Source organism: Oncorhynchus tshawytscha, linkage group LG03, assembly GCF_018296145.1.
Source record: "Oncorhynchus tshawytscha isolate Ot180627B linkage group LG03, Otsh_v2.0, whole genome shotgun sequence".
NCBI classification, from domain to species: domain Eukaryota; kingdom Metazoa; phylum Chordata; class Actinopteri; order Salmoniformes; family Salmonidae; genus Oncorhynchus; species Oncorhynchus tshawytscha.
In genome coordinates this window covers 68,251,629-68,276,897 of record NC_056431.1, presented here as the reverse complement: position 1 = coordinate 68,276,897, position 25,269 = coordinate 68,251,629, and the positions used below count along the sequence as shown (strand labels likewise).

General features: G+C 46.3%; 1 long non-coding RNA gene across 1 annotated transcript; it reads left to right on the top strand.

Moving 5' to 3' along the window:
• The first annotated feature begins 3,305 nt into the window (after positions 1–3,305).
• On the top strand, positions 3,306–4,179 carry LOC112246000. Its single transcript, XR_002952845.2, has 2 exons — positions 3,306–3,507; positions 4,059–4,179. It is a non-coding gene; the product is annotated as an uncharacterized LOC112246000 (long non-coding RNA).
• The last annotated feature ends 21,090 nt before the right edge of the window (positions 4,180–25,269 follow it).

The following is a 25,269-nucleotide window of genomic DNA, read 5'->3' as shown; positions in this document are numbered from 1 at the left end:
CATTTTAGCAACATGAAATCCAATGAAAATCTGTTGATATACATCTGTTGATAATGTGTTTTCAACTTCCTAAACAAATAGCTACATAAATAGATCTGCTACTCTATTCGCCAGGTTTTGACTGATTTGTGATCATTGTCCTTGCCAGTTTGATTGTATTGAAATTCCCAGCCTTTTTAAATGTATATATTTTTTATTTCACCTTTATTTATTTAACCAGGTAGGCAAGTTGAGAACAAGTTCTCACTTACAATTGCGACCTGACCAAGATAAAGCAAAGCAGTTCGACACATACAACAACAGAGTTACACATGGAATAAAACAAACATTTAGTCAATAATACAGTAGAAAAATAAGTCTATATACGATGTGAGCAAATGAGGTGAGATAAGGGAGGTAAAGGCAAAAAAAAGGCCTTGGTGGCGAAGTAAATACAATATAGCAAGTAAAACACTGGAATGGTAGATTTTGCAGTGGAAGAATGTGCAAAGTAGAGATAGAAATAATGGGGTGCAAAGGAGCAAAATAAATATAGTAGGGCAAGAGGTAGTTGTTTGGGCTAAATTATAGATGGGCTATGTACAGGTGCAGTAATCTGTGAGCTGCTCTGACAGCTGGTGCTTAAAGCTAGTGAGGGAGATATGTGTTTCCAGTTTCAGAGATTTTTGCAGTTCGTTCCAGTCATTGGCAGCAGAGAACTGGAAGGAGAGGCGGCCAAAGAAAGAATTGGTTTTGGGGGTGACTAGAGAGATATACCTGCTGGAGCGTGTGCTACAGGTGGGTGATGCTATGGTGACCAGTGAGCTGAGATAAGGGGGGACTTTACCTAGCAGGGTCTTGTGGATGACCTGGAGCCAGTGGGTTTGGTGACGAGTATGAAGTGAGGGCCAGCCAACGAGAGCATACAGTAGGCTGTATTTGTCCAAAATATTGAGTCATTGAAACTGAAACATCGCACCCAACCTCCTGAAAGTGACAAACTGACACGTTTTGATTTTCGTCAAAAACAACTTTATATTGATGGAGGGCCTTTGAGTTGACGGCCTGCACAATGGCAGTTCGGCACGAGACGACCGTTACACCCGATGACGTGTTTCTGCTCATGAGCTTAGCCAGCCAACGCCGCAATGAGTTCAAGTGTGATCAGGGTTTACGAATGGAGAAGCAATTTCTGCCTATCTTCACACTGTACTGTCTTTGGTTAGGTAGAGAGGAGGTTTCTTACAAAGTGTAAAGCAACAAGCGACAACATGAAACCACAAATGTGAAAACGTGATCACGTGAAGGTTTCCAAACAAATGTTTTTTCTGTAAGGGATGCAACATGCATCATCATGGTATCATGGCTGTTGACAAAACAGAATAATAATGGTTTAATGACCTTTGTTAAATGATTGATGATGATGTAGCCATGATGCGAACACCACCGACACACTCTATAATAGCCTTCGGTACCCCTCTCATCACACATATACAGGGCCAGGAGTTTTCGCTCATCAGGAGACTTATAGCCCATAACCAGGGTCCAGAGTCGTCCCTGACCAGTAGACCTATATCCTCGAACCAGGGTCCAGAGTCCTCCCTGACCAGTAGACCTATAGCCTCTAAACAGGGTCCAGAGTCCTCCCTGACCAGGAGACCTATAGCCTCTAACCAGGGTCCAGAGTCCTCCCTGACCAGGAGACATATAGCCCATAACCAGGGTCCAGAGTCCTCCCTGACCAGGAGACATATAGCCCATAACCAGGGTCCAGAGTCCTCCCTGACCAGGAGACCTATAGCCTCTAACCAGGGTCCAGAGTCCTCCCTGACCAGGAGACCTATAGCCTCTAACCAGGGTCCAGAGTCCTCCCTGACCAGGAGACATATAGCCCATAACCAGGGTCCAGAGTCGTCCCTGACCAGGAGACCTATAGCCTCTAACCAGGGTCCAGAGTCCTCCCTGATCAGGTCAGGTGGTGTGGTCAGGAGAACCAACTCTATGCATATTGCTGTGTGTGTACAAAGGGAGGAGAGCAGTAATGTTTCTCATGTGTTGTGTTGACGCAGCATGGAACAGGCCAGGGTCGACTGTTTGATATTCATGAAGGAAGCTGAAGAGTCCTTATGATGCACATATTTTAGCCCTCTCTCCCTCTGTTCTCTCTCTTTTTACTCTCATTCTCTTCTCTCTTTTGCTCTCTCACTCGCTTTTGCTCCCTCTCTCTCTCTCTTTCTCTCTCTCTCTCTTTTATTTTGCACTCTCTCTCTCTCTCTCTCTCTCTGTCTTTTCCTTTCCCCCTCTCTCTCCCTATTTTCTCTCATTTGCTCTATCTCTCCCTGTCTATCTCTGTACTCAGGGCTGCAGAGAAGAGGTGCACTATAAACTCCAGTCCACGAGGGCAGCAGGATTGTCCCAGATCCCATGCTCCATCCAACCTTTTCTTTCACTCTCTCTCACTTTCCAGGTCCTGTCTTCCCTGGTTTGGTCTTTCACTGTCTGCACTCCCTCCCTCTCCCTCTCTGTTTCTGTCTCCAATATGCACAGTGGCTAGGTTACTCTAGCTGCAGGCTATTTTCTTTGGTAGACTTTAGAAATATGCAAATGCAGCCGTTGACAACTGCAGAGAGAAGAAAAGCGAAACAACTCTGCATCTGTGTTCCTTGAGCTGTCAGCTCTCAGAGACATATCATTTACTCGTCCCTTTCTATCCCTCTATCAAAGTAGTGGTGTAAGACTTACCGATAGAAGAAGAAAGAAGAAGAAGAGAGAGAGAGAGAGAGAGAGAGAGAGAGAGAGAGAGAGAGAGGGAAGTGTGAGAGGGAGAGAAAAGATCAGGCTCAAAGTATAGAAGGAAATTATATGTCAAACGTCCTCTATTGCTCAGTTGGTTATTTCTACTCTCCCTCCTTCCTTCTCCCCTCCTTTCCTTTCTCTCCCCCCCTCTCTCTCCCTCCCTCTCTCTCTCTCTCTCTCTCTCTCTCTCTCTCTCTCTCTCTCTCTCTCTCTCTCTCCCCCTCTCTCTCCCTCTCTCTCTCTCTCTCTCTCTCTCTCTCTCTCTCAATGCCCCCCACACACACACTATTGTAAATCCTAAGAGACTGCAGGATTCTTCTTCCTCTTTTCCCCATCCCTTCCAGAGGCTTGGCTGGTTCTCTCTATTAGTGCAACCTCCTTGGCTGGACGGGGATGGCCCCCACTCTTTGTCCCCTTGTTAGAACAAACCTTTAGAGAGGTGTGTGTGTGTGTGTGTGTGTGTGTGTGTGTGTGTGTGTGTGTGTGTGTGTGTGTGTGTGTTGATATGCGTGTGTGTGTGTGTGTGTGTGTGTGTGTGTGTGTGTGTGTGTGTGTGTGTGTGTGTGCTGAGACAAAAATAAAAGTCTCTCTCTTTCCCACAGAGCTCTTCTACCCTTACAAGCGGCCCCTCATGACGTAATGTTTGTGGAGATCATCAGCTCGTTCATACACAGCTCGTTTAGTGCACATAGACAGTGATGTCACAGTGTCACTGAGTAGTCAAAGTTGGGGGTAAGGAAAGGGGTGTGTTCAATCCAATGACTGTATATATTAATGAATAAAGACATCGATCACATGACACCATTCATTCCTATGTGAAGACTCATTGAAGCCAAATGAAGTCGGTGAAGATGGCATTTCATGGAGACATAACATGCTCAGTTTGAGTGCTGCCCCCTCTCATTGATTAACTCAAATTGAAGGCCGACCACGGTACTGCAGGCTGCCATTAGCAACTAAATGAACCTTATTTGTGTTAGATAACAAAAATATTGGTTCAAGGACATACATCTGGTGTATTGGAAGCAATTATTGGTACTATGACAGTCTTAAAAATGATATATTTGAACAAAGATGGACAGTTTTCCATTTTTCCATGCCTTGAACTACTGTGGCTTCAATGAGAGGGGGCCTGGTTCAATCAGAGGTGTATGATCAGTGTATTCAGTCAATTCAAATCAATTCAAGGGGCTTTATTGGCATGGGAAACATGTGTTAACATTGCCAAAGCAAGTGAGGTAGATAATTTACAAAAGAGTCTCTCTCTCTCTCTTTCCAAATAGATCACATTTCGAGAAGGAAGAGTGAAGAAGAGAAGGATGAGGAGGAAGAGGAGGGGAAAGAAGAGGGTGAAAGAACTAGATTGAAACATTTCTCTGTTTTTAAATAAATAGAGAACTCTCACTCTCCTCCTCCTCCTGTTCTGATTGGAAGTGTGTTCGACCTTCATCTCTCTCTGAGCCAGAGACAACCCTCACAGCAGGAGACGCCTTCTACCCACAACCCCCTGCTGCGTGTTTTTACCACAGACAGAGGGAGGCACAGAGAGAGAGAGGGTGATAGAGGGGGGATGCAGGAGGGAGAGAGGATGGAAGAGGATGAAAGGGAGAGAGAGAAAGAGAGAGAATGAGGGAAGAGAACGTAGCCCTACGGTGATTATAACAACAGGAGGCATAGTGAAGCCATAGTCTAGCATGGTTGTTTGTGCTGTGTCATTATAATGGATGTGCTATATATAGGCAACCTCTTCTATATTGTCAATAGTTAATCTAGAAAGAGCTCAAAAAGACGTGTGAGGCCTCAAGTGCATCCTCAAGGAGGAACATTTGGGGAAGCCCTCGGAATACAGCACTTTAATGTGATCTAATTAGGGAAGGAGGGAAGGAGAGACAGGAGAAGAGGGAGAAGAGGGAACCCCATCCGATTTTCAGCCCTGATTGGAACACAGTCAATTACCACCTCCTGCTGTGGCCCAAATGATCAAGCCCAAAGGACACATGCACTGGTTAAACGTTGTTGTGGGGTGGCCCATTATGTGTGGACGACGGTGGCTCATGTGTGAAAATGACATTCATTAATTCCACCACAAGATTTTCACAAGGGTAAGGGTGGCTGTGAGGTATAACGAGACCGCATTTATAGTGTGTGTGAATGTGTGCGTGTTACTCCTGATTGCAGAATATCAGTCTGATACTTCACAGATATACTGGGAACAGGTGCGCGCCCTCCTATCTTATTTAGAAATGCAGTATATCCTAAGAAACAGAGTGAAGCAGAGGACAAGAAGAACAACTGGACCGAGACATAAGGAAAACATTTGGACTCAGATATGGCCAGTGTAGAGGAGATTGGAAGAGAACTAGGCTCCTGGTTTTATGTGAAAATATGTTGTATTGCAATGCTGGATAAGGAGAATAAATGCTGGATAAGGAGAAGAAATGCTGGATAAGGAGAATAAATGCTGGATAAGGAGAAGAAATGCTGGATAAGGAGAAGAAATGCTGGGTAAGGTGAAGAAATGCTGGATAAGGAGAAGAAATGCTGGATAAGGAGAAGAAATGCTGGATAAGGAGAAGAAATGCTGGATAAGGAGAAGAAATGCTGGATAAGGTGAAGAAATGCTGGATAAGGTGAAGAAATGCTGGATAAGGAGAAGAAATGCTGGACAAGGTGAAGAAATGCTGGACAAGGTGAAGAAATGCTGGACAAGGTGAAGAAATGCTGGATAAGGAGAAGAAATGCTGGATAAGGAGAAGAAATGCTGGATAAGGAGAAGAAATGCTGGATAAGGAGAAGAAATGCTGGATAAGGAGAAGAAATGCTGGATAAGGAGAAGAAATGCTGGATAAGGAGAAGAAATGCTGGATAAGGAGAAGAAATGCTGGATAAGGAGAAGAAATGCTGGATAAGGAGAAGAAATGCTGGACAAGGAGAAGAAATGCTGGATAAGGAGAAGAAATGCAACAGAGGCAAATAGAAGGGAAGAAAGTTGTTCATTTCTTTCTATCCTCTGAGCTTGACCTTTTCTCTTCCCCTCACTCTCTCTTTCGCTCTCTCATCCCCTTTCTCTCCCTCCCTCTCTTCTCCCTGCCCTGACTCTAACTCTCTCTGCCACAAACACACATCACTGCCACCCAACCTCTACAAAATAAGACTGAAAAAACGACCAGGGAAAAAATGGGTCAGGAAGAATCTCCAGTTCTCCAGGCAGTATGGACAACCGTCCCCCTGTACCCAAGCTCCGAAGCTGGCCAAGTCAAACAGCTTGGAGTCCCTGAGGACCAGGCTGCTCAAACAGACTCAGACCATGGCCCAGAGCTCTGTGAATGGGAGAGTTTTCCCTACAGTTCCCCTCTGGGCCACCTGGTTATAGAGGCCCTCTGTAGTTAAGGAGCTTTTCCTGGTGGGTTCACTAGGATTAGGAATATTTATCAAATGAAGGTATATTAACTTTTAACTGCTGATAGCAGTATTTGTTTTATTTTTGGGGGGGCTGCACAGCTTAGCCTCAGTAACAAGTAACATTTTTCCTATTCCTACACTCGTAGCAAAAAAAGTGCTATCTAGAACCTGAAAGAGTTCTTCGGGTGTCCCCATAGGATAACCCTTTGAAGAGCTCTTGTTGGTTCCAGGTAGAACCCTTTTGGTTCCAAGTAAACTCAGCAAAAAAAGAAACGTCCTCTCACTGTCAACTGTGTTTATTTAAACAAACTTAACATGTACATATTTGTATGAACATAACAAGATTCAACAACTGAGACATAAACTGAACAAGTTCCACAGACATGTGACTAACAGAAATGGAATAATGTGTTCCTGAACAAAGGGGGAGCGTCAAAATCAAAAGTAACAGTCAGTATCTGGTGTGGCCATCAGCTGCATTAAGTACTGCAGTGCATCTCCTCCTCATGGACTGCACCAGATTTGCAAGTTCTTGCTGTGAGATGTTACCCCATTCTTCCACCAAGGCACCTGCAAGTTCCCTGACATTTCTGGAGGGAATGGCCCTAGCCCTCACCCTCCGATCCAACAGGTCCCAGACGTGCTCAATGGGATTGAGATACGGGCTCTTCGCTGGCCATGGCAGAACACTGACATTCCTGTCCTGCAGGAAATCACGCACAGAATGCGCAATATGGCTGGTGGCATTGTCATGCTGGAGGGTCATGTCAGGATGAGCCTGCAGGAAGTGTACCACATGAGGGAGGAGGGTGCCTTCCCTGTAACGCACAGCGTTGAGATTGCCTGCAATGACAACAAGCTCAGTCCGATGATGCTGTGACACACCACCCCAGATCATGACGGACCCTCCACCTCCAAATCGATCCCGCTCCAGATTACAGGCCTTGGTTTAATGCTCATTCCTTCGACAATACATAATAAATAAATAATACAGTAAATAAATCGGACCATCACCCCTGGTGAGACAAAACCGTGACTCGTCAGTGAAGAGCACTTTTTGCCAGTCCTGTCTGGTCCAGCGACGGTGGGTTTGTGCCCATAGGCGACGTTGCTGCCGGTGATGTCTGTTGAGGACCTGCCTTAAAAACAGGCCTACACGCCCTCAATCCAGCCTCTCTCAGCCTATTCCGGACAGTCTGAGCACTGATGGAGGGATTGTGCGTTCCTGGTGTAACTCAGGGAGTTGTTGTTGCCATCCTGTACCTGTCCCGCAGGTGTGATGTTCGGCTGTACCAATCCTGTGCAGGTGTTGTTACATATGGTCTGCTGCTGCGAGGACGATCAGCTGTCCGTCCTGTCTCCCTGTAGCGCTGTCTTAGGCGTCTCACAGTATAGACATTGCAATTTATTGCCCTGGCCACATCTGCAGTCCTCATGCCTCCTTGCAACATGCCTAAGGCACATTCACGCAGATGAGCAGGGACCCTGGGCATCTTTCTTTTGGTGTTTTTCAGAGTCCGTAGAAAGGCCTCTTCAGTGTCCTAAGTTTTCATAACTGTGACCTTAATTGCCTACCGTCTGTAAGCTGTTAGTGTCTTATCGACCGTTCCACAGGTGCATGTTCATTAATTGTTTATGGTTCATTGAACAAGCATGGGGAACAGTGTTAAAACCCTTTACAATGAAGATCTGTGAAGTTATTTGAATTATCTTTATGAATTATCTTTGAAAGACAGGGTCCTTAAAAAGGGATGTTTATTTTTTTGCTGAGTTTAGAACTGTTTTGGGTTTCATGTAGAGCCCTTCCCACAGAGGGTACTACATGGAACCCAAAATGGTTCTACCTGGAACCAAAATGGTTTTTACCTGTAGCCAGACAGGGTTCTTTTATGGAGAGTGGTAGCTTGGCGGTTGAGAGCATTGGGCCAGTAACTGAAAGGTTGCTGGTTTGAATTCCTGAGCCAACTTGGTGAAAAAACTGTCTGTGCCCTTGAGCAAGGCACTTAACGAGATGAATATATGAGCGAGATGAAGATATGAGAGAATCTGCACCAAAACAACCCAGCTCCCATTGGCCACAGACGTCAATTCAACATCTATTCATTTTGTTGAAATGACGTGGAAACAACGTTGCCTCAACCAGTGAGTGTGCCCAGTGGGCTCTCCCTCCATCCACATCACTTTTCCTCTTTCCCTTTCCAGCCCTATCTCTTTTTACCGTTGTCTCTTGTACAGTATCTATATGTGCCAGATGATATCAAAGATTTTACGGCATCATTGTGATGTTTCCCATAAGAGGAGAACCCAGAAGGGACACAGGAGTGACTCGAGGGAGCAGTTTCACTGAGAGGGACCATACAGACTTGCCTCATTCCACCACAGAATGGGGAGCTGATTGAGTGCTATTGTCCACTCGCCTCTCATTCCAGACACAATGCTCTCCACAGCTTCAATGGGACCCCCGCTAAACCAATTAAAGTGATCTCTCCCACTCAACCTGCATATCTCCCCCTGTTGGAGCTTTGAGTGGTACACACCGCTTTGACACACACAGCTGGACTCCCACATCCACAGTGACACACACACACATGCTGGCCTCCCCTTACAGCTAACTCAACACAGTCAGGCAGGCTGGCCTCCCCTTACAGCTACCTCCATGCAGGCAGGCTGGCCTCCCCTTACAGCTAACTCCATACAGTCAGGCAGGCTGGCCTCGCCTTACAGCTAACTCCATACAGTCAGGCAGGCTGGCCTCCCCTTACAGCTAACTCAACACAGTCAGGCAGGCTGGCCTCCCTTACAGCTAACTCCATACAGTCAGGCAGGCTGGCCTCCCCTTACAGCTAACTCCATACAGTCAGGCAGGCTGGTCTCCCCTTACAGCTAACTCCACACAGTCAGGCAGGCTGGCCTCCCCTTACAGCTAACTCCACACAGTCAGGCAGGCTGGCCTCCCCTTACAGCTAACTCAACACAGTCAGGCAGGCTGGCCTCCCCTTACAGCTAACTCCACACAGTCAGGCAGGCTGGCCTCCCCTTATAGCTAACTCAACACAGTCAGGCAGGCTGGCCTCCCCTTACAGCTAACTCCACAGTCAGGCAGGCTGGCCTCCCCTTACAGCTAACTCAACACAGTCAGGCAGGCTGGCCTCCCCTTACAGCTAACTCCACACAGTCAGGCAGGCTGTCCTCCCCTTACAGCTAACTCAACACAGTCAGGCAGGCTGGCCTCCCCTTACAGCTAACTCCACACAGTCAGGCAGGCTGGCCTCCCCTTACAGCTAACTCAACACAGTCAGGCAGGCTGGCCTCCCCTTACAGCTACCTCCATACAGGCAGGCTGGCCTCGCCTTACAGCACGCCATACAGTCAGGCAGGCTGGCCTCCCCTTACAGCTAACTCAACACAGTCAGGCAGGCTGGCCTCCCCACAGCTAACTCCATACAGTCAGGCAGGCTGGCCTCCCTTACAGCTAACTCCAAACAGTCAGGCAGGCTGGCCTCCCCTTACAGCTAACTCAACACAGTCAGGCAGGCTGGCCTCCCCAAACTAACTCCACACAGTCAGGCAGGCTGGCCTCCCCTTACAGCTAACTCCATACAGTCAGGCAGGCTGGCCTCCCCTTACAGCTAACTCCATACAGTCAGGCAGGCTGGTCTCCCCTTACAGCTAACTCAACACAGTCAGGCAGGCTGGCCTCCCCTTACAGCTACCTCCATACAGGCAGGCTGGCCCCCCTTACAGCTAACTCCATACAGTCAGGCAGGCTGGCCTCCCCTTACAGCTAACTCAACACAGTCAGGCAGGCTGGCCTCCCCTTACAGCTAACTCCACACAGTCAGGCAGGCTGGTCTCCCCTTACAGCTAACTCAACACAGTCAGGCAGGCTGGCCTCCCCTTACAGCTAACTCCACACAGTCAGGCAGGCTGGCCTCCCCTTACAGCTAACTCAACACAGTCAGGCAGGCTGGCCTCCCCTTACAGCTAACTCAACACAGTCAGGCAGGCTGGCCTCCCCTTACAGCTAACTCAACACAGTCAGGCAGGCTGGCCTCCCCTTACAGCTAACTCAACACAGTCAGGCAGGCTGGCCTCCCCTTACTGCTACCTCCATACAGGCAGGCTGGCCTCCGCCTTACAGCTAACTCCATACAGTCAGGCAGGCTGGCCTCCCCTTACAGCTACCTCCATACAGGCAGGCTGGCCTCCCCTTACAGCTAACTCCATACAGTCAGGCAGGCTGGCCTCCCCTTACAGCTAACTCAACACAGTCAGGCAGGCTGGCCTCCCCTTACAGCTAACTCCACACAGTCAGGCAGGCTGGCCTCCCCTTACAGCTAACTCAAAACAGTCAGGCAGGCTGGCCTCCCCTACAGCTAACTCCATACAGTCAGGCAGGCTGGCCTCCCCTTACAGCTAACTCCATACAGTCAGGCAGGCTGGCCTCCCCTTACAGCTAACTCAACACAGTCAGGCAGGCTGGCCTCCCCTTACAGCTAACTCCCACAGTCAGGCAGGCTGGCCTCCCTTACAGCTAACTCAACACAGTCAGGCAGGCTGGCCTCCCCTTACATACAGCTAACTCAACACAGTCAGGCAGGCTGACCTCCCCTACAGCTAACTCAACACAGTCAGGCAGGCTGGCCTCCCCTTACAGCTACCTCCATACAGGCAGGCTGGCCTCCCCTTACAGCTACCTCCATACAGGCAGGCTGGCCTCCCCTTACAGCTACCTCCATACAGTCAGTCAGGCTGCATCAGAGAGGACCTTGGGAGGCTGTGGATGAAAACACACAACGGTCTACTTTACCTCTCCTCCTTGATCTGCACTATCAAAGACCTCTCCCCTCCTCCCCTCCTCTCTTCCTCTCTTCCCCTTATCCCCTCCACCCTTCCTCTCTTCCCCTCCTCCCCTCCTCTCTTCCTCTCTTCCCCTTATCCCCTCCACCCTTCCTCTCTTCCCCTTCTCCCCTCCACCCTTCCTCTCTTCCCCTCCTCCCCTCCTTTCCTCCTCTCTTCCCCTTCTCCCTCCACCCTTCCTCTCTTCCCCTTCTCCCCTCCACCCTTCCTCTCTTCCCCTTATCCCCTCCACCCTCCTCTCTTCCCCTTCTCCCCTCCTCCCCTCCTTTCCTCCTCTCTTCCCTCCTCTCTTCCTCTCTTCCCCTTATCCCCTCCTCCCCCTCCTCTCTTCCTCTTATCCCCTCCACCCTTCCTCTCTTCCCCTTATCCCCTCCACCCTTCCTCTCTTCCCCTTATCCCCTCCACCCTTCCTCTCTTCCCCTTCTCCCCTCCCCCCCTCCTTTCCTCCTCTCTTCCCTCCTCTCTTCCTCTCTTCCCCTCCCTCCCTCTCCTCCTCTCTTCCTCTCTTCTACTCGTCCCCTCGTCCCCTCCTTTCCTCCTCTCTTCCCTCCTCTCTTCCTCTCTTCCCCTTCTCCCCTCCTCCCCTCCTTTCCTCCTCTCTTCCCTCCTCTCTTCCCTCCTCTCTTCCCCCTCCTATGTTTCTCCTCCTCTCTTCCTCTCTCCTCTCTTCCCCTCCCTCCTCTCCTCCTCTCTTCCTCTCTTCTCCTCGTCCCCTCCTCCCCTCCTTTCCCCCTCTCTTCCCTCCTCTCTTCCTATCTTCCCCTTCTCCCCCCTCCCCTTTTTCCTCCTCTCTTCCCTCCTCTCTTCCCCTCCCTCCTCTCCTCCTCTCTTCCTCTCTTCCTCTCTTCCCCTCCCTCCTCTCCTCCTCTCTTCCTCTCTTCCCCTCCTCTCCTCCTCCCCTCCTCTCCTACTCTCCTGTCCTCCTCCCCTCCTCTCCTACTCTCCTGTCCTCCTCCCCTCCTCTCCTACTCTCCTGTCCTCCTCCCCTCCTCTCCTACTCTCCTGTCCTCCTCTCCTAACTGGACAACAGACTACTTTAGTTGTTTGTTGTTGTTATTGATATTGTTTCCCCCATTCATAACACAAAGCCAGCTGACCATGACTCTGATGCTAATGTGAAGGTGGAGAGGGTTTTATAATCAGTGCCAGTGCAGATCAGAGGGGCTCGGGACGGGGTAGGAGAGGAGAGGAGGGGCTCGGGACGGGGTAGGAGGGGAGAGGAGGGGCTCGGGACGGGGTAGGAGAGGAGAGGAGGGGCTCGGGCTAGGGGGAGTGGAGAAGAGAGGAGGAACGTGTAGCATTGAACATCAAACACACACAGCTATCAGAGGAGCTTCTGTGTTTGACCAGCCTTGACCTCCTTTACAGCACAAGGCCCCAGTCATAATGATATCAAGAATTTACTGCAACATCATTTCACTATCTGAAATCATTAAAATTGCTTGTGTTTGGACTATGTTTGGGCTATATTTGGACTATGTTTGGGCTATGTTTGGACTATGTTTGGACTATGTTTGAGCTATGTTTGGACTATGTTTGAGCTATGTATGGACTATGTTTGAGCTATGTTTGGACTATGTTTGGGCTATGTTTGGGCTATATTTGGACTATGTTTGGGCTATATTTAGACTATGTTTGGGCTATGGTTGAGCTATGTTTGGGCTATATTTGGACTATGTTTGGGCTATGTTTGGACTATGTTTGAGCTATGTTTGGACTATGTTTGGGCTATATTTGGACTATGTTTGGGCTATATTTGGACTATGTTTGGGCAATATTTGGACTATGTTTGGGCTATGTTTGAGCTTGGGACTGTAAGGTTCTATCTGCATTCTGGTCAAAATGTAGTTAATGACATAGCCTTATTCCGTTCAATGTTCTCTACCAATATAGTTGTTAATATGTTTTGATCAAAAGAATGCACCCAAACCAATGACGGTTCGGAACCTAAAAGCCAATTATCTCAGATTATACCACGGCATCATTGAATACTCATTTCTGATTGGCTTGAAGGGCATTCTAAAGCGCTTGCTATGTATGGGCCATGTATGGGAGGATGATTTGATTCATTGACTGTCCAAGATGCACATCACCTGAACAGTATATATATTTTTCTATTTTTTTATTTCACCAGGTAGGCCAGTTGACAGCAAGTTCTCATTTACAACTGCGACCTGGCCAAGATAAAGCAAAGCACTGCGACACAAACAACAACACAGAGTTACACATGGAATAAACAAATGTACATTCAATAACACAATAGAAAAATCTACAGTGGGGCAAAAAGATTTTAGTCAGCCACCAATTGTGCAAGTTCTCCCACTTAAAAAGATGAGAGAGGCCTGTAATTTTCATCATAGGCACACTTCAACTATGACAGACAAAATGAGAAAAAAAAATCCAGAAAATCACATTGTAGGATTTTTAATGAATTTATTTGCAAATTATGGTGGAATATAAGTATTTGGTCACCTACAAAAAAGCCAGATTTCTGGCTCTCACAGACCTGTAACTTCTTCTTTAAGAGGCTCCTCTGTCCTCCACTCATTACCTGTATTAATGGCACCTGTTTGAACTTGTTATCAGTATAAAAGACACCTGTCCACAACCTCAAACAGTCACACTCCAAACTCCACTATGGCCAAGACAAAAGAGCTGTCAAAGGACACCAGAAACAAAATTGTAGACCTGCACCAGGCTTGGAAGACTGAATCTGCAATAGGTAAGCAGCTTGGTTTGAAGAAATCAACTGTGGGAGCAATTATTAGGAAATGGAAGACATACAAGACCACTGATAATCTCCCTCGATCTGGGGCTCCACGCAAGATCTCACCCCGTGGGGTCAAAATGATCACAAGAACGGTGAGCAAAAATTCCAGAACCACACGGGGGGACCTAGTGAATGACCTGCAGAGAGCTGGGACCAAAGAAACAAAGCCTACCATCTGTAACACACTACGCCGCCAGGGACTCAAAACCTGCAGTGCCAGACGTGTCCCCCTGCTTAAGCCAGTACATGTCCAGGCCCATCTGAAGTTTGCTAGAGAGCATTTGGATGATCCAGAAGAAGATTGGGAGAATGTCATATGGTCAGATGAAACCAAAATATAACTTTTTGGTAAAAACTCAACCTGTCGTGTTTGGAGGAAAAAGAATGCTGAGTTGCATCCAAAGAACACCATACCTACTGTGAAGCATGGGGGTGGAAACATCATGCTTTAGGGCTGTTTTTCTGCAAAGGGACCAGGACGACTGATCCGTGTAAAGGAAAGAATGAATGGGGCCATGTATTGTGAGATTTTGAGTGAAAACCTCCTTCCATCAGCAAGGGCATTGAAGATGAAACATGGCTGGGTCTTTCAGCATGACAATGATCCCAACGAAGGAGTGGCTTCGTAAGAAGCATTTCAAGGTCCTGGAGTGGCCTAGCCAGTCTCCAGATCTCAACCCCATAGAAAATCTTTGGAGGGAGTTGAAAGTCCGTGTTGGCCAGCAACAGCCCCAAAACATCACTGCTCTAGAGGAGATCTACATGGAGGAATGGGCCAAAATACCAGCAACAGTGTGTGAAACGTTTGACCTCTGTCATTGCCAACAAAGGGTATATAACAAAGTATTGAGATAAACTTTTGTTATTGACTAAATACTTATTTTCCACCATAATTTGCAAATCAATTCATAAAAAATGTGTGATTTTCTGGATTTTTTTTCTTCTCATTTTGTCTGTCATAGTTGAAGTGTACCTATGATGAAAATTACAGGCCTCTCTCATCTTTTTAAGTGGGAGAACTTGCACAATTGGTGACTGACTAAATACTTTTTTGCCCCACTGTATATACAGTGTGTGCAAATATACTGTAGTAAGATTAGGAAGGTAAGGCAATAAATAGGTCATCGTGGCAAAATAATGACAATTTAGCACTAACACTGGAGTGATGGATGTGCAGATGATGATGTGCAAGTAGAGATACTGGGGTGCAAAAGAGCAAATATAAATACCAATATGGGGATGAGGTAGTTGGGTGGCAATTTACAAATGGCCTGTGTACAGCTGCAGTGATTGATAAGCAGCTCTGACAGCTGATGCTTAAAGTTAGTGAGGGAGTTATGTCTCCAGTTTCAGTGATTTTTGAAAATTTGTTCCAGTCATTGGCAGCAGAGGACTGGAAGGAAAGGCGGCCAAAGGAGGAGTTGGCTTTGGGGATGACCAGTGAAATATACCTGCTGGAGCACGTGGGTGTTGTTATGGTGACCAGTGAGCTGAGATAAGGTGGGGCTTTACCTAGCAAAGACTTATAGATGACCTGGAGCCAGTGGGTTTGGCGATGAATATGAAGCGAGGGCCAGCCAACGAGAGCATACAGGTCACAGTGGTGGGTGGTAAATGGGGTTTTGGTGACAAAATGGATGGCACTGTGATAGACTACATCTAATTTAATACACCTATTACTAGCCTGAGTGATCATAGGGTCCAAAGAACCCTGAGTCAGGGTGCTGTTCAGTAGTAGGCGAGTGGGAGACACAGCGCTTAGAAAGCTAACGGGCCGGGGCAAGAAGATGGGTCTACAGCTACATCACAAAGGAAAAGCCCATTGAGACCACATCGGGCGACCACATCGGCAGACCAGTCGTGATGGATTGGCGGGGCTCCGTGTGGACCTCAAAGGGTCCAGGCCAATTGGCAAAAGAGGTATTGTAGCCCTAGAATTTGCTGGTATATGGGCCTAGCTCATGGCTAGTTCAAGGTTAACTGGTGCTTGCTTTGGGACAGAGGCGTTAGCTAACAGTAGCCACTCGGTAGCAGCTAGCTAGCTGCGATGATCCGGTGTAATGATCCAGAGTGGCAGGAATCTGGTGATGTGGTAGGGAGCAGCACTCCGATATGCTCTGGGTTGATATCGCGCTGTGCATACTGGCATTTATTGTCCGAGCTAAAAGGGGAAGACCGCTAGCCGTGGCTAACAAAGACTAGTAGCTAGTTAGCTGGTTAGCTCCTGACAGAGGTTCCAGTTATAAGGAATAAACATAGCAGATCCGTACCACCTTGGGTGAGGTGGGTTGCAGGAAAGTGTTGTGTCTTTACTATCATTAACTGAAGGCTGATAGTTTTTATGAAAGATTCTCTGTAATTAGTTATTATGCGATTAGACTGATTAATCATGTAACCGTAATTACTAGGAAGTCGAGGCACCAAGGAAAAATATTCAGATTACAAAGTTATCATTTCCTGAAATAACTTTTCAGATATTTTATCTGATCAATTAGTCTAAGCATGAATAAATTATTTACTTTACCTCACGTTAGTCTCATTCCAAACGTCATTCCAAAATTGTTGGTTATCTGCACAAACCCAGTCTTCACTATGAGTCATCCATACATCAATTGTCTTAAATCATTTATCTATTACTAACTAAGTAATTCACAGAAATGCATAAACAAACAAACAAGGTAAATGTGGTTACATGAAATGATAGAATGTGCCCTAGTGGGCTAAACCGGCATGGCGGCTTGTTGGACAAAAGGGAAGTGGGGGTCGACTAAGAAGTCACTACAGAGTTGATAATTATAACAATTGAAATGCTAATCCTTTGCACATGAACGCTCACTCATTTGGGAACAATTGCAATCAATATATATATTTACCCTCAGTGTGTCGTCTTGATCGCTGGTGAAAAGTTTGTTTCTTTTGTAGAATTGTCCGTCTCTCTCCCTCTCTCTCTCTCGGTTGTGTTTAGAGCGGATTGTTCAGAGTGACATTCGTTATAGAATGGATGTTTCGGCGGTTGTCGTTCTTGGCGTTCAATGATACCGAATTCCTAGCTGCAGACTACTAATTAATATCAAAGACTTGTTCTTATTCTGTCGGTATCGATAGTCTAAGAGTTTAACCACGTGGTATGGTTAAAAGATTCAGCAATGGTCTACAACCTTTGTACTCCCGTGATTGAGAGAAACATGGCCTGCAACCTTTAGCCATCTCGTAATTGAGGTAAGCTCGGTCTGCTGATCGAAAAGGGTGGTCCTCTGATTTAGTTCAAATCAAAAGGGATTTGTATTTATCTTCATTAAACAGTCCAAAATCATATTACACAATCATACAAACAGTATCATACTCACTTATTAATCTTATACAACAATTATATCTGAGGCTATTATATAAACAGTGTTATGGTAATGTGGCCACACCGTCTCCCATGAGCTTCCCCAAGTTGTGACAAACGGACCAGTTCGTAGCTGGATTCTTCACCGATCTTTTATACTTTCTCTGGAACATGAAATTTGTTCGTACCTCAAGTTCTGTGAGGTGGAAGGAATTCCTTTGTTCTCTCTGAAAATGTACTCTCTCTATACTGTGTGTCCATGAGGAGATCCACCGGAATTTACGACGTCTCTCTGACCACAGCAACCTAGTTGAAGGAGGCAAGGGGGAGGCAGGGAGAGGGGGATGGGCTTGCTATACCCAAAGAGGCCAACGTCATGACAAAAGTACATTTGGTTCGTAGATAGAAAGTGAGATTAAAATGTATGTGAGGAAAAAAAACAGCTATTTACACAGGATAAGACAAAGACTAACACAACACACAACCGACTGCTTCGCCATCTTGGAATTTTTTGATGCTACAATTTTTTTAAAATTGATGCTATAGTTGGTTGCTCCACTATAACCATGGAAACCCACATCTGCAATGTGAACCAGAAAGTGCATTATGCGCCCGCATGCACAGTTCATCCTCGTTTACATTTGTTAGGACAGACAGAACAGAGGAGAGGGAGAGGGAAAGCTGGAGAGTCCAAGAGGGTGGGCTGAAGGAAATAGAGGGGCAATGGCCAAAGACTCTTACTTATCCACCTTGACCTTTTCTACTCACCCTCATTACCTGTAATCATTAAGGAAAAGCAACAAGGAAAGGAGAAAAAGAGAGGATAGTTAACTATGCGAACACACAAAGGAAACTGATAGAAGTGTACATGACACACAGAGAGAGAGAGTGAGAGAGAGAGGGGAGAGGAGAGAGAGAGGGGAGAGGGAGAGTGAGAGAGGGGGAGAGAGAGAGTGAGAGAGTGGGGGGAGTAAGAGAGAGAGATGTGGGGGAGAGAGGGGTTAGAGAGCAAAGAGAGGGAGAGAGAGGGGGGTGGAGAGCTAGAGAAGGAGAGAGAGAGAGAGAGAGAGAGATTTGTTTACCATTCTCCATTCCTCCCACGGTAGAGAGGGGGATTCATTAGGGTCTTGTGTAAATCAATCTGCTTCTCCTTAAAGTGCTGTCAATTACAGCCATGATGCCTGGCAGCCTGACATCACTCTGTGGAGATTTAACATGAAGGCCAATTAATCATCATGATTAATTCACGCACACAAACCAGATGCAACTGTTCAAGTTGTACACACTGCTTACACACACACACACACACACACACACACACACACACACACACACACACACACACACACACACACACACACACACACACACGCACACACACACGCACACGCACACACACACACACACACACACCCACACCCACACACACACACACACACACACACACACACACACACACACACACACACACACACACACACACACACACACACACACACACACACACACACACACACACACACACACACACACACACACACACACACACTTACACACACACACACACACACACACACACACACACACACACACACACACACACACACACACACACACACACACACACACACACACACACACACACACACACACACTAAAGGATGGGGAGGTCCTCAAAGGGGGCGAGCATGTTCAGTGATTAGTGCACACCAAGAGGCCAATAACCTGAGCACCCACATACTGCTACAATAACCCACCTGATATTCTACACAAGTTGTTCACAGGGATGCTGGCCCATGTTGACTCCAATGCTTCCCACAGTTGTGTCAAGTTGTCTGGATGTCATTTGGGTGGTGGACCATTCTTGATACACACGGGAAACTGTTGAGTGTGAAAAACCCAGCAGCGTTGCAGTTCTTGACACAAACCGGTGCACATGACACGTACTACCATACTTAAATATTTTGTCTTGCCCATTCCCCATCTGAATGGCATACATACACAATCCATGTCTCAATTGTCTCAAGGCTTAAAATCATTCTTTATTAACATGTCTCCTCCCCTTCATCTACACTGATTGAAGTGGATTGAACAAGTGACATCAATAAGGGATCTTAGCTTTCACCTGGATTAATCTGGTCAATCTATGTCATGGAAAGAGCAGGTGTTCTTAATGTTTTGTATACGTAGTGTACGCACTGTTCACCCTCAGCCTTGGTGCAATGAATATAGAGCCCTGTCTGTACAGCAATATTGCAGCAGTGCAGCAATAATGTTGGCACAGCCTTGATGGTTAAATATAAATTGGTGAAATTATCTAGCTCTCATAATTAAGTATATCTGCCATTTCACATGGTCCTGTGGTAACCATTGTTCAGAGTGCTAGGTTACCTACAGTAATATGTCCTACTCATCACAAAGATAAAACAAATTCCATATTAGCAGACTGAAGCGTGAATATGCAACTGGTCCTGAAGTTATTAACTAGCTAGTCAATCACCTGAGGTCAAGGAAATGGCCTGAATGTTAGTGACACAGGTGGTAATGTGCTTTCCTCATATGTGCAGGGTCTCTGATAAAAGCTCCCGTTAGATTGAGCCAGAGCTAAATGAAGCCGGGCACCTACACCTTCAGTCAAAGAGACAGCCAGGCAGAACGAAACTCCAGCACCATATATTCCAGCACCATGAACTCCAGCACCATACACTCCAGCACCATACATTACAGCACCATACACTCCAGTACCATGAACTCCAGCACCATACACTTCAGCACAATACACTCCACCACCATACCCTCCAGCACCATATATTCCAGCACCATGAACTTCAGCACCATACACTCCAGCACCATACACTCCAGCACCATACACTTCAGCACCATACATTCCAGCACCATACATTCCAGCACCATACACTCCAGCACCATACAGTCCAGCACCATACATTCCAGCATCATACACTCCAGCACTATGCATTCCAGCACCATGAACTCCAGCACCATACATTACAGCACCATACACTCCAGTACCATGATCTCCAGCACCATACACTTCAGCACAATACACTCCACCACCATACATTCCAGCACCATGAACTCCAGCACCATACACTCCAACACCATACACTCCAGCACCATACATTCCACCACCATACACTCCAGCACCATATATCCCAGCACCATGAACTTCAGCACCATACACTCCAGCACCATACACTCCAGCACCATACACTCCAGCACCATACATTCCAGCACCATACAATCCAGCACCATACACTCCAGCAAGATGAACTCCAGCATCATAGACTCAAGCACCATACAGTACACTCCAGCACCATACACTCCATACACTCCAGCACCATACGGATACAAAGAGGAGTAGGATAGAAATTCAGATAAAAGTACTAACATTGTAATTACAGCAGAAACTCTAACCCTAACCCTAGCTTCATGTCTAAATAGAAATGAATCTAGGGTTAGGCATTAGCCTCATTTTAAACCTAACCTTAACCTTAGTTTTATGTCTAATCCTAGCTTGATGCCTAACCCTAGCTTAATGTCTATGTCCTATTTCAACCCTAACCCTATTCTTGGAAACACCCTATTTTCAACCCTTACCCTAAACCCTCCAAATAGGCGTCCCCCGCATCTGCATTCCAAATTTGACCCCTGACTGTACCCTCTAAATTGCTACCACAGGCTAAACAGTTAGCCTTTCTTCAATATTATAACCAATGTTATTGAATGAAGTGTTGGAATGTAATTAACAGACACTTAACTAAAATCCATTGAAGCCTTGACAATGAGCGCTTCTCTCCATTTCACTGATAAGGCAACTGTTGTCCAGGGTCCTGTTCAATTAAAGAACTGTGTTTCCCCTTTGTATAATGAATGACGTAACAATTCTCTATTTGTATGAGTGTGGGGAATGGAAGTTGTCTCTGCCTGTCATGGCACGTTGTAGGTGGGAAACTGCTTTTTGTCCCCCCAGATCATTTACAATGGAAGCTCTCAGCTTGACATAGGGTTTTTCATGATGTCCATGTGAAGCGTCAATAAACACTAATGTGTTGCTCTATTACGTTCTGTAGTACCCGGTATGCAGGCTTTTGTTCCAACCCAGCACCAACACACTTCATTCAGCTAATCACAGTCCTGATAAGCAGGTTATTAGTAGAATTGGTAGGATCTATATTCTCTGTCTCTATCTAACGTCCATCTGCGATATGAGACTTACACACATCCCACACTCATCTCCCTCCCAGTATATGGAGCCCAGCATATATTAACCCAACCAGGGTTAGATCAGACAGATAGGCGAGGGAGGAGGGAAACGTGGTCTTTGTTAGTCTATTCCTTCACAGGAAGTGTAACATCCAAACACAGAACATATCATCTCCCCAGAACGTAGAGCCACTGATCTATCAGATCAGAACCAGGATCTTAATTAACCGATCTTCCCCTCCCGATAGAGCCCCCCGTTGGACCAGACAGTGGGCAGGCCCATCCACCATTCTGGCTCTGCCTCTCACCAGTTGATGTTTGAAGAGTGGAACATGAAAGCGACTGCGGTCCCTTCCACGTGGGAAAGCATGGGCATCTTAATTAAAAAGCGTTGTGTGTTATTTGCCATAACAAAGGGAAATTTGGAGTTAATTTAAATCCAATTAGACTTAGGCTGATGTCTCAGGAGATGAGAGAGTAACTGGTGTTTGAACACAGGCTGCTTTGTTCTGTGCTCTAGGAGATTGATAAAGGCAATAACCAGAAAATGTAGACTCTGAGAATAAAAAGAAGATGGGTCTCTGGCTGTGAACTTTAGTGTGGAGGCTCGAACATGACAGGATGGAATTACAAGACAATTAGCAGAAAAATGAAACCCTGCCTCAGCTCGTTATCAAGGAAGTTGTGATGGTGGAGTCCCACTGTGATGCAGGTGTGTCACGATGTTGCCATAGATGATTTGAGGCATCTGATCTTATCTGCATGTGTCTAATTAGAAGATAAGCTCTTGTTATCAACAACCAGGTGTGGGATTGGAAGCAGTGCAGAAACACAGCAGAAGAAGATCTGAGTAAAATCTTCCCAATGCCTACAAACTTTAAACCGCCTGAAAAGTATCTACATGTTTTCCCCTGTAATTGCTTTTGGAGTCAAGGTGGCTTTTATTGATCCCTCCCTTCTTAAAGACATGCTCCAGAACTTTGATTGATCCCTCCCTTCTTAAAGACATGCTCCAGAACTTTGATTGATCCCTCCCTTCTTAAAGACATGCTCCAGAACTTTTATTGATCCCTCCATTCTTAAAGACATGCTCCAGAACTTTTATTGATCCCTCCCTTCTTAAAGAAAGACATGATCCCTCCCAGAACTTTTATTGATCCCTCCCTTCTTAAAGACATGCTCCAGAACTTTGATTGATCCCTCCCTTCTTAAAGACATGCTCCAGAACTTTGATTGATCCCTCCCTTCTTAAAGACATGCTCCAGAACTTTGATTGATCCCTCCCTTCTTAAAGACATGCTCCAGAACTTTGATTGATCCCTCCCTTCTTAAAGACATGCTCCAGAACTTTGATTGATCCCTCCATTCTTAAAGACATGCTCCAGAACTTTTATTGATCCCTCCCTTCTTAAAGACATGCTCCAGAACTTTTATTGATCCCTCCCTTCTTAAAGACATGCTCCAGAACTTTGATTGATCCCTCCCTTCTTAAAGACATGCTCCAGAACTTTGATTGATCCCTCCCTTCTTAAAGACATGCTCCAGAACTTTGATTGATCCTCCCTTCATTAAAGACATGCTTCTTAAAGACAGAACTTTGATTGATCCCTCCCTTCTTAAAGACATGCTCCAGAACTTTGATTGATCCCTCCCTTCTTAAAGACATTCTCCAGAACTTTTATTGATCCCTCCCTTCTTAAAGACATGCTCCAGAACTTTTATTGATCCCTCCCTTCTTAAAGACATGCTCCAGAACTTTGATTGATCCCTCCCTTCTTAAAGACATGCTCCAGAACTTTTATTGATCCCTCCCTTCTTAAAGACATGCTCCAGAACATTTATTGATCCCTCCCTTCTTAAAGACATACTCCAGAACTTTGATTGATCCCTCCCTTCTTAAAGACATGCTCCAGAACTTTGATTGATCCCTCCCTTCTTAAAGACATGCTCCAGAACTTTGATTGATCCCTCCCTTCTTAAAGACATGCTCCAGAACTTTGGTGACTAAGTATTGTTTAAACCTTCCGCTTGGGGATGGATTTGTCAATGTGTAGTTCATACATGCATAATCTATGAGCAAAATACCTGTTTAACCTCAGTTAGCCATGAAATCCCTAGATTGAAAGCAACTCCTTTTCTGGAAGCTGTGCTGTGGCAGTTTTTCCCACGTGTGCCAGCCACCTAGCAATTCGAGTTCTAGACAATGAGCTTCATCCCCTTTCCATTTTAGTGACAGCTGGCAAGATGCACAAACAGCAGAGCGAGAGAGGGAGCAATGACTTGGTGCACAATACAGTGTGTGATTTTCAGGGACCAATTTTGGCTCGTGAGCTCTACTTTCAGAACTACTGGCTAAAAGGTGTACAAAAGTACTGGAGAATCTCTTAACATTTCCCTTCTTGGTTTATGGTAGGCTCATGTGGTCTGCAGAAGAAACAAATATATCTGTTGAAAGGATGTTATTGATGTTAGGAGGGGTGTGGGGGTACATTTTTGTTTCGATCCTGATTCAGCATTAAAGTCCCTGTCTGCACACACACACACACCTACACACACACAGTGACCACGACCTCTCTCCTTTGACCTTGTCTGAAGACCCATTGATCATGTCTGGACTTGAGTCCGATCACCAATAGTAGAGAGGAAATGGATGTGGCTGAATGGGATTATTGTAATGACATTGCATGTATAATCCTGTTCCCTGGCCACATCCCTAATGCACTAATATCCATACATTTCCATGGATGGGGAAATAAATGTCTAGCTTCAAATTTATGTCACGCAATACAGGAAGTCTTTTTCCAAGGATTTCGAGAGAATGGCATGTTTAGTTCCCTCATGTAAAAACATTAGGGGAGATTTTCTACCATACTTGAAAGGCAGTCAGATCTGGAAATATGCAAAGCCTGGAAATGAGATGGAGATTTGAAACAGTCATAAATGGACATCTGGTAGCCATCTGATAGGACATGGAGCTATGTCCCATGATGCAATAACTGTTTAGTGTAGAAGTATTGAAGCTGTGATTTCTAAACAAAGTAAATGAATCTGTCTGTCTGTCTCGCTGTCTGTCTGTCTGTCTGTCTGTCTGTCTGTCTGTCTGTCTGTCTGTCTGTCTGTCTGTCTGTCTAGCTGGCTGGCTGGCTGTCTGTCTGGCTGGCTGTCTGTCTGTCTGTCTGTCTGTCTGTCTGTCTGTCTGTCTGTCTGTCTGTCTCTGTCTGTCTGTCTGGCTGGCTGGCTGGCTGGCTGGCTGGCTGTCTGTCTGTCTCGCTGTCTGTCTCGCTGTCTATCTGTCTGTGATTACCCATACTAATACTATGCAGAATGAAGTGTTGAGCAGCACTTGATCCTTTACAGCAATATGGGGAGCAGAACTGTCAGAGCTGCCTAATACTGTGATCCATCATCCACTACATCCTGTGTGTGTTTGTGTGTGTGTGTGTGTGTGTTGTGCATGCTCATAATTAAATCACTAGATCAATACTAACCAGCAGCCTATGATTTCCTCTCAAGACCGTTACAATATGCCATGTTCTTACTCTCCCTACACCTCTCCCTGTTTCTCATTCTCTACCTTTCTCCCTCTCTATGTCTGTAAATATAAGGGCATGCTACGATGCAGAACTCAGGGATAGAATGTTTCTCTGAAGCTCTGTTGGGGATGGAAGATGGAGAGGGGGAGGTGGGGCTGTGGTGAGGATGGAAGACAGAGAGGGTGGAGGGGGCTGGGGTGAGGATGGAAGACGGAGAGGGGGAGGGGGCTGGGGTGAGGATGGAAGATGGAGAGGGGAGGTGGGGCTGGGGTGAGGATGGAAGACGGAGAGGGGAGGGGGCTGGGGTGAGGATGGAAGACGGAGAGGGGAGGGGGGCTGTGTTGGGGATGGAGAGGGGAGGGGGGCTGTGTTGG